Below are 11,119 nucleotides of genomic sequence, written 5' to 3' on the forward strand. Positions count from 1 at the left end.
CAGAGTACTTAGTTTAGGAAATGCTTATCTGACTGTAGAAGACAGGTGCAGGAGAGCAAAAGCCACAAGTCACCTGTGGAGATGACTCAACAAGGCCACAGATGGCCACCACCTCCCAGGTGCCCCTGCCCAGGGCCCAGCGAACAAGGTGAAGGTTGACTGAGAAAGGAAATGGCAATTCTGCTGAGGCCATATCCCTGCCACTGCCTGGTCCAGAAGCCACTGGTCACAACGGGCTTCACCAGATCAAATACAGGACACTCGGTTAAATTTTAATTTCAGTAAAACCATGATTTTTTTTAGTATAAATATGTCTCAGAAATTGCATTGGACATATTTTAAAAATTATTTCAGAAACCATCAATTCTCACGAGTGTCCCTTAGCTCTGAAAGAAGGCAAGAAATACAGGAATACTTAAAAACCAATTCCGCAAGATGGAGGAAGGGATACTGCTCTCACAAAGTCGAGGGCTACTATTGGGTCAGTATCCCCAGAAAAGCTGTAGCTAGTGGCTAGAACAGAGATATGAGCCCCACCTGTTTAGGTGACCTTGAATTCTACAGGACAGGCTCCAGCCCCCACTGACCACATCTTGACCACCTCTATCAACAAAAGAGTGGAAGCAGTCTCACATTCCCAAGTACACACTACACCCAGAAAGTCAATAAAACTTACTTTAAAAAAAATTCTTATTTGTTTTAATTAGCTATACATGACAGTAAAATGCATTTATGCACTTTGATATATCATACATAGATGGGATATAATTTCCCATTTTTCTGAATGTACATGTTGCAGGATCATATTGGTCATAGAATCACATATATACATACAGTAATAATGTCTGAATAAAACTTACTTTTTAAAGAACTTTGTTCTCAGAGCAGAAACCTTCTAAAAGATGAATTCAGATTCTATACCTGCCTATGGCTTGTACTTAACATGCTCTGTCCCTGAGAGGCTCCACTCTTTATGGTAAGGGAAGGGTTAAGGATGGCTGCCTCCAAGTTATTTTCATTACCAGGTTGCTACACACCAGCACCTTTCAAGACCCATATGCTGTCTCAATCGTGATCATTTAAGCAGAAAACTCATCTGTTTTAACTTCACCTACATTTCAAGGAAGACGGTATAGAATTAAATTCCATCCACACCAATTATTTTTCTTCTTTCAAATGTTCAAAGGGGGAAAATAAATTATCCATTAAATCACAGATCTGTATTAAACTTCTCTTTATAATAAAAGCCCAAACAGCTGGAGTTTGACTTGCAGTTGGGTATAATAGACATTTGAAATTCAATAATTTGATTCCTTGAAAATATCACCAGTGTAGGTATCAAATGACGGCTCATTCTGTTTTCTTTTAAACATTATTAATTTCTTGGTGCCATTTAGGAACAGTAACCCCTTCGTGTAGTAAAAAATGCAAAAGCTTATGATCCAGGAGGTCCATGTCTAGCCAAGTCTCAGCTGGGAACCTGTGACGGGACTTTGGGCAAGAATATTATCACTCGGGATCTGTTTCCTTGCCTAGAAAGCAAGGGGAACCACCCAAATTACCTCACGGACTGAGGTTCCATCATTTCACACGCACTGAAATGCGATGGCAGCAGCCCCCAGGCCTTTTTATCTTGAGGAAACAGCGCCACCTTCAGGACATCTAACAGCTGACCACAGAGGTGTTTCTTCAAAGCGGGAGCGATTTGCCCTGATCTGGAGTCAACCTTCCTATGGGATTTGGTCACACACTTTTTGAATTCTGCCTGCTGGATTAAGATCAGTGTGCATGGACATGGAGCCAGGTTGAGCTAACTGATCCACAAGGGACAGCTGCATGACTTTGACCTAATTATCACAGTCTCCAGCTAGCAGTTTGTTCTTTTTGTTTGTTTGTTTGTTTTTATGGAAATTTTATTTTATTTTTTATTTTTTTTTATATTTTTTATTGGTTGTTCAAAACATTACAAAGCTCATGATATATCATCTTTCATACATTTGACTCAATTGGGTTATGAACTCCCATTTTTACCCCAAATACAAATTGCAGAATCACATCGGTTGCCTGCAAAATAATTGCTTATGGAACTCCACAAAGAAGGCAAAAAAGAAAGACGTACACCCAATCGACTGAACACTATAAAGCCATAATGGGCAAAACTCTTCTTCCCCAAGACACTTTCCCTCACGTTCTCGTCTTGGCACAATATCGACTTGGAGGCGTCTCCTGTATATACTTTCCTTAAGAAAAATTATACAGCAGACTCTCAAGTAAATATACATATTTCATCCAGCAAGTATTTATGGGGTGACCACACTCAGTGCCAGCACAGTGCTAAGTGATCTCACAAGATTACTTCTATTGAATTTTCATAACAACTCCTGTGAGGTGGGGTTTAATATCCCCGCCTGAATCCGCTGATTTAGCCTCCAGGCTTCAACAGGCTGACACACAGGAGGATGGGACAGCAACTGCAGTCAGCAGTTTGGAGGCAAAGATAGCTGGAGAACTTCATTTATTTTTGTGAAGTGTGATCTGTGGGTTGAAAAGAACCCTAGCTTTGCCAGCCATCCTTAGTAGCAGCCCCTGGATGGAGAGCTGTAAGTGCTGCGATAGAGTATCACTGTCTCTAAGTCTGACTTTTCTTACAAATAGAGACATAAAAATAAAAGGGAGACCAGTAGAGTATACCAGAAAGAGGGATGAGGGGAGGGAAAAGAAAATTCTGGGGAACCATATTGGCCAAATTATATTGTTTATATTGTATGCAGGCACAAATATGTAACAATGAATCCCACTATTATGTATAATTATAATGCACCAGTAAAAATATGGAAAAAAAAAACAAATTGAGTAGAGAATATTTAAGATTGCCCCTGTGACAATATCCCATCGATTCTAAGTTCCATAGACTTTCTGGGTTAGGAAAATGCTAGCTAACGGGAATGCATCAGATCTAGAAATATCCTTCTTTCCTGTACATCAAAGAGGAGAGACATGGGCAGTATTTCATGCCAGAGTACCCTGAATCGTGAATCTCACTCTTTTCTATGCCCACATGTACTTGGATGCTGCTGCTGAAAAAAGATTGGATTTCTATTCTTTGTATCCCCCACTCCACTTTACAAAATACTGGTACATAAATCCGAAGTTATTAAAAATTTACTGGTATGTTAGAAAAAATATATAGTTTGCATGCAGAACACAAGAGCTGTCCAAGCTGGAGTGATGAGACGTATTTGAGATAACAGCTGAGTTGTTCTAGGGCAGAGCCCAAGTAAGGAGACTGGCTGGGAGGGGGAAGTGCCTGGGACATTAAGATTGTAGGTGGAAGTAGGAAAGACTCAGATGGAATAAGACACCAGAGTGGGTTGACCGTTTGTGGAAGGACAAGTTAAGATATGAGATTTGAACCACACAGCAAATGCTAGAAAAAGAAAAAAATAATAATATACTATGTAGGCAGGAAATTTCTTAGTCTTAAGCATTTTGTACTCAGAGGAAATTATGTTATTTAAGGCTGAATAATCAGTCAGTTGCAGCTGAGCAAAAGCTGAGGAAGAAATGCTTGGCAGTTGTTAACCAGCTTTTGCACGTAAGCAGAACTGGCAGTGTCAGTCCCGTGGTGTCTCAGAAGCTGAAACAGTACTGAGAAAGAGGAAGAGAAGGGAGACGCCCTGGTCACGCCACAGAGAAAAACACCACAGGTGAAATGGTGTGCGAACGTAGAACTGCCTACATGACACTTGTCCCCAAAAGTATGTGGCGCAGCAAGACCTGACAGCAGCAGCGGCTGAGCTCATCCTGACCAGAACCTGGCACACCCTGCTCAAGCCCCAGTGATGGTGATGGTTCATGAACGTCCATTGTCACAGGTCAGGGTCATGTTTCCTTCCCACCCTCAATGGACCATGCTTTTTATTTATTGATTGATTTATATATGACAGCAGAACGCATTACAATTCTTATTACACATAGAGAGCACAATTTTCATATCTCTAGTTGTATACACAGTCTATTCACACCAACTCATGTCATCATACATGTACTTTGGATAATAATGACCATCTCATTCCACCATCATTTCTAACCCCATGCCCCCTCTCTGCCCCTCCCACCCCTCTGCCCTATCTAGAGTGAATCTGTTCCTCCCATGCTCCCTCTCCATACCCCACTATGAATCAGCCTCCTTATATCAAAATTTGTTTTTTTGGGATTGGCTAACTTCACTTAGTATTATCTGCTCTAACTCCATCCATTTACCTGCAAATGCCATGATTTTATTCTCCTTTATTGCTGAGTAATACTCCATGTGTATATATGCCACATTTTTTTTTATCCATTCATCTATTGAAGGACATCTAGGTTGGTTCCACAGTTTAGCTATTGTGAATTGTGCTGCTGTAAACACTGATGTGGCTGTGTCCCTGTAGTATGTTGTTTTTAAGTCCTTTGGGTATAGACCGAGGAGAGGGATAGCTGGGTCAAATGGTGGCTCCATTCCCAATTTTCCAAGAAATCTCCATGCTGCTTTCCATATTGGCTGCATCAATTTGCAGTCCCACTAGCAGTGTATGAGTGTGCCTTTTCCCCCACATCCTTGCCAACACTTATTGTTGTTTGTCTGCATAATAGCTGCCATCTGACTGGAGTGAGATGGAATCTTAGAGTACTTTTGATTTGCATTTCTCTAATTGCTAGCGATGATGAACATTTTTTCATGTGTTTGTTGATTGACTGTACATCATCTTCTGAGAAATGTCTCTTCAGGTCCTTGGCTCATTTATTGATTGGGTTATTTATTTATTTGTTTATTTATTTTGGAGTTTAGCTTTTTGAGTTCTTTATATACCCTAGAGATTAGTGCTCTATCTGATGTGTGAGGGTAAAGATTTGCTCCCAAGATGCAGGCTCTCTGTTCACCTCACAGATTATTTCTTTTGCTGATAAGAAACTTTCTAGTCTGAGTACATCCCATTTATTGATTCTTGATGTTAATTCTTGCACAGGAGTCTTATTATCCCACATGATGGAAATTAGTGCCTACTTTTTGTTCTATTAGACGCAGGGTCTCTGATTTTATTTCTAAGTCCTTGATCCACTTTGAGTTGAGTTTTGTGCATGGTGAGAGATAGGGGTTTAATTTCATTTTGTTGCCTGTGGATTTCCTGTTTTCCCAGCACCATTTGTTGAAGAGGCTATTTTTTTCTCCAATGCATGTTCTTGGCTCCTTTATTTAATATAAGATAATTGTAGTTTTGTGGATTAGCCTCTGTGTCCTCTATTCTGTACCATTGGTCTACCAGTCTGTTTTGGTGCCAATACCATGCTGTTTTTGTTACTATTGCTCTGTAGTATAGTTTGAGGTCTGGTATAGCGATGCCACCTCCATGCTTTCTTTTTTATAATTTCTAATCATAGGAGACTAGAATAATGAGAATCAAAAAAAAAAAAAAAAATATATATATATATATATAATCATCATTGTATTGCGGGTTGCTTCTGTGGTGTCAAGAGCAAGTTCTCAGTGCATTGTTTTCTGAAACTGCTTCTTCCTGTTCTTGGAGGAGTCCAGAGGGCTGATGTCCCAGGGAAGTGGGAAACTGGAGATGAGAGAGTGCACAGCCCATTAGGTGGCTGCAGACAATGTGCACAGAAGCGTGTACCAGTGTTACGGTGAGGACTGGATTCTGGCAGAGTAGGAGACGTTCCCATAGGGAGGTCCCTGTGTTCTGGAAGGCCAGTTCATTCACCTCCATGTTTTATTGCACACCTACTATGTGCCACATACTGGGCACAGAGCAATGACCGTCAAACCAAAATGATAGGTTATCTGATAGATTGAAAGCAAAGGAGGCCTTTGGTTGGACCAAGGAAGGTGACAGTTCATGCAGGGGGACAAGTGATATCTCCTCAAGGGGAAAAGTCAGGCAAATGCTCTACCAGGGAAAGAGGTGACCATTCAGGTCACCCTGAATAGAGTGACCATTACAGATAGGCAAACAGGTAAAGATGAAGGTAATTATCTGTAAGGAGCAAGTTTACTGGTTAGAGAGGTGTGACTCCTCCTAGGTGACATGCCTTCGGTTCCTTGAATGAGCAGCCCCAGGACCCTCCAACCCACGAGGTCCCTACATGAATTTGGGAAAGGCATTCTCCCTGGGCTGCTTAGCCCAGGAGTGGACTCAGCAAGCAGAGGGCATCCTTGTTGGGTCTGGTCTCAACCTACAGCCCCATGGAGGCCCCAGGAGCCACCCTCTAGCCCTGCTCTGACGGCTCTTGCTGCCTGGACCATTTACATGGGCTGCTCTGTCTTCCTGAAAGGCTACACCACTGCCCTCCTGCTTCCTGTCCAAGCTTCACCTTAGAGGTGACTGTCACTGGGAAACCATCCCAGTCCCTCACCTGGACGTGGCTCAGCTCTCCATTCTCACATTGGTTTGCCATTCTGTCCATTTCCCTTAATTATACTCAACACAGTTACAAAGGCTTATAAAGTCGACTTTCTCGTGCTTGAGAATCTAAGCCCTAAGAAAGCAGGGCCTCTGGCCTCAAGTTCACTGCTGCATCCCCCACATGGGTGTGCACTGGGGATGCATTCAGCAAATGCTTCTGCCATATGTGAATGGGAGGGTCATTGCCAAAGCCATGGAAAGCCACCTTATCCTTCCAGGGGAGTAGTCTCACCACACTCTTCCCTCCATGCCTCCTGGACGTGCCAGGACAGCCCCTAATTCCAATCCTGGGCCCTGTGTGCCAGGACAGCCCCTAATTCCAATCCTGGGCCCTGTGCTCAGACTCACTCCTGGAGGCCTAGGTCAGACTCACTCCTCTTTGCCTTCACCCTGACTTCCCTCATGTATCCAGAAGGGGCACTCGTTGCCCTCTTTATAAAAATATGCTGTCCTCTTCCCAGACCATAGGTTAGGTTTGGATTGTGTAAAGGCAGTGTGACTACACACGTTTGGAACGCAAAGCTACCCATGTTTCCATTTCATGTTGTTCTATCACTATTCAGTCATTCAAAAAAAAAAAAAAAGAAATTACTGGGCACTATTCCAGGGACTATGTTTTCTGTTCTCAGTTTGATAGAAAACAAATTTCTTGGATTGTCCACTGTTTCATAGCAAAGACATGAGGTTGAAATGATGGGAAGTTTAACATTCTAACTGAAATTCACTAAGCACTTTCTCCAGATTTGTTTTGTTCTTGGCCTTGGCAACAGGACTTGACCATCAGGAGGAGAGCGAGGACAATAGCAATAACTCAGCTAGCAAGGAATGTGAGTTAAATACCGTAAACCACAGGAGCACAACAATTCCCTGCTTAGAAAAGATTTGCTTGTGAACTATTTCTAGGAGCAATGGATTAAGCTAAAGAGCTATTGTTTTACGAGAGGTATTAAAAACTATTTTTATAAGATGATGAACTGACTCTGAGCCATATGACTTTATCACCCACCCTGGTTGATTCTTCCATTCTGGTTGGTACATTGCCCTTTCCTGAATGACCCCCACCCCAGCCTTCCCACACTACCCTCTGTTCACTGAGCTCCACCCAAGGTCCACCCCCACCCTTTCCTCAAAGTCCAGCATCCACAAGGTCAATGCTGGACACAGGAGGGAGCCACACCAGTTGCTAGACATACTTATCCCTTGGTAGCTGTGGGTTACGATTTCTAGGACCCTCAAGGATACCAAAACCTTCAGATGCTCAAGTCCCTTGTTTAAAATAACATACTATTTGCATAGAACCTATGCACATACTCCCATATAGTTAAAATCATCTCTAGATTACTTATAATACCTAATATGATGTAAATGATACATCAAAATAGTTGTTATAGTGTGTTGGCTTTTGAAATAATGACAAAAGTCTGTACATATTCTGTATAGATACAATATATTCTCCAAATATTTTTTATCCGTGATTGGTTGAATCTTCCAGTGCAAGACCTGAGAAGGGAGCCCAGTTGCATTCTTAATACTTGATTACAGGTGAAGGAGCATACAAAGAATTCACTAAAGAGTCCATATTCCTTATAATACGTAAATTCCATAAAGGATTCCGTGAAAGGAATCTAAGTCCTTTGTTCTTTAATGCTGTACTGCTCACACACGAAGTTCTCGTTTTTTCAAGTCAATGACTCAAAGAACCAGCAGAGGAAGTGATTTCCTAATAGAGAAGCTGTGGACCCCAACAAGATACCACCATGATTTTTTCCGGGGTTGCCCTAACACAGTACCACAGACTGGGTGGCTTACAAAACAAAAATGTATTTTCTCACAGTTCTGGAGACTGCAAGTCTGCAATCATGGTGTCGCATGGTTGGTTTCTTCTGAGACCTCTCTCTTTGACTTCTCTCCGTGTTCTCATGTGACCATCTCTCTGTGTGTCCATGCCCTGATCGCCTCTTATGAGGCCCCCCTAGGGACCTAGTTTCACCTTCGTTATAGTTTTAAAGGTCCTCTGTCCAAATACTGTCATATTCTGTGGTACTTGGAGGTTAGGACTTCAACATACGAATAGGGAAGGGGTGGCATATTTCAGCCGTAATAGCTATTCAGGTTTCAACTTTGTCAACCTTTAAAAAGTGTTGGTTTGACTTAAAATTGATTGATGTTATAATGGTGCCAAAGAATCATCATGCATCAGTAGAAAGTGTGCTATAAATGTTGAATTTGGGTCATTCTCAGGCCATCAATGCTCAGTCTGACCCACTGCAGCTCCCAGTCAGCCAGGTGCTCACAAAGGAAAAGCAGCCCACGCTCCACATTGTGCCTGGTGCTAAGCTAGGATGCTTAATAGGTTAGATGCCTTAAATGCATTTTTGATCTACTATATTTTCAACTTACAAATGGGCTTATTAGGGTAAATCAAGGAGTATCTGTATTTCAAAAATATAGATGTTTTCTAAAAATTATATTGCCTACCTTGTTTTGAGTCCCTAATGATTATGGTTTAAAGTCTGTGCTCATCACCAGATTGGTACACAACGTGGTGTGCTTGGATTGGTGGGAAGGCAGGCCTGGGTCTTGCTAGGGTAGGCCCTGCATGTTCACTCAGCTAAAGACACAGGAGGAAACCAGTGAGGCAGGAAGCATGAATTCTCAGTTCTCTAAAGAGGCCAAGAAGTCCCTGAACCACAAAATGGGGAGTTGCAGATGTTGTGAGAAGTCAAAAATTCAGTGGTCCATTTTTTCAGAATGAAGTATTTAGCCTTAATTGGGAGGTGAAGATCCAGTCGTAGCCATTTTTAACTCTAGCCCTTCCCTTTGTCAGCCCCAAATTTTAGAATTAGCTAATCACACAGATTATAAACCCGAGCTCCTCCCATCAGGGAAAGGGGCAGCGCTATGTTAGGGATAAAAACAGGCAGACTGCCCACCCAAGTGCACTTGCTAGCCAGGTTCAGTAGCACACGCTTGTGGCAGAGGTAAGGCTTGCCTTGCCGACCCACTTCTGAGCATGTGTTTGATTTCTTGCAGCACCTCGGTATTTCTAGCAATTTTGGCACCCAACATGGAGCTCCGTCCATCACCTAAGGGTCATGAGGACTCCCTCCTTAGAGGAGATACATCCTGCTGCCTTGTTGTGGCCTCGGAGTAGGGGAGGAAACTGTGATCCCTGAGGCTGACAACAAACCCCAAATTGAAAGTGGATCGGCCATGCAGAGAAAGGACCCAAGCAAGCACCACGTGACAGGTAACTCTGAGCACAGATCAAAGGAGGGAAATCTATTCTCACGCTCGCTCAGAAAGAAGTATTTCTTTGGTGGCCAGGCCATCCCAGAAGTTGTGTGAGTCTGACTGAGACTATTCCAAAACATGAGACCACATCTAAGAGAGTGGGATGGGAGAGTGTGCACAGGGGGTCTGGGGTGTACAAGAAAACTCCAATAAGGGGGGGTGAGCACAAAGAGGGGGACTTAATTATAGGAATCTACAAAAAAAATGAGAAATAAAAATTCTAGACCTAGGAACAGGGAAAGACAATGAAATGATTCCATAGGGAAAATAAACAGTGGTGGTGGTGGGAGAAAATCTACCCCAGTGGAGGACAAGGCTACCTGAACCTTTGATTTCAGTGTCCATCATGCCTGACAGACTACACACCTAATATTTCTAACTTACAGGTCTGCCCTATGTTTAAGTCATAATATAAAAATTTTTGATAGACCCTATTTTAACTTCTAGAGGTTTAGATCTAATAGAGACTGTAATAAATATCTGTAGCTATTATCTCCTACCTGTGGAGATCTAATACCTGCCAAAAATTACAAGATTTTTGTTTCCTGTGTCATGTATATGTATGCACACCTGTGTATTATATGTTGTGTCTACATATGTGCTTGTGTTTATATATATCACGTACATGGTATCAAAATTGGCTCATAGATAAATGAGTACTCATAAATTTAATGAATGGGTCCAAATGCCTTTCAATTAACATGACTTAAATAAAACTTTAACAAAAAGGGTCAATCTAAACGGGTAAGAGTAAGGATGCATTTGAAACTACTAACCCACACATTTTTTTTTTCTAGGTGGCCAGCCAATCAGAGTGTTGGTTTCCATAAAATGTTTCAAGTGCAACGTCCATTGCTTCTAAGGGTTTTTCTTTGGCAGGAATAACTGACTTAAAGTGTTAACTAGTCTTGTTCAATACCTTGGTTTTCATGGGTAAATTCGATTTAACATAAATGGGATTAATCTTCATGAATATGTTTTGTTAGAGGACACATCTATTAACTTGCAAAATTAAAGTACTAAAACATCAACTAAGTATAAATTCAGGTACTCTTGGCTTCTTGAATTCCATAAGGTAACATATATTTGGTTCCATTACAAATTGGTAAAATAAAATAAAAAGTTCAAGATTGCATGTTTTGGAGTCTTAACCTAAAAGCGAGGTTGCCAGGTGTTAAAATTCTAACAGGTGTAATTCTATATGTATATAAAAAGCTTCAGCTGAGTTTTGATTAAAGTACTGTCAAAAGAGTGAAGTATTTCATCTTATTTAAAAAGAGTAAGATTTGTTTGAATGAGAGAAGATTGAGCTCCTATGACACAAGGGGGAACCTAAAGAGAGGGCTTTTTTCCACTTACGGCTTCTGGAT

The sequence above is a fragment of the Marmota marmota genome, unplaced genomic scaffold (assembly GCF_001458135.2).
Source record: "Marmota marmota marmota unplaced genomic scaffold, marMar, whole genome shotgun sequence".
Taxonomy (NCBI): Eukaryota; Metazoa; Chordata; class Mammalia; order Rodentia; family Sciuridae; genus Marmota; species Marmota marmota.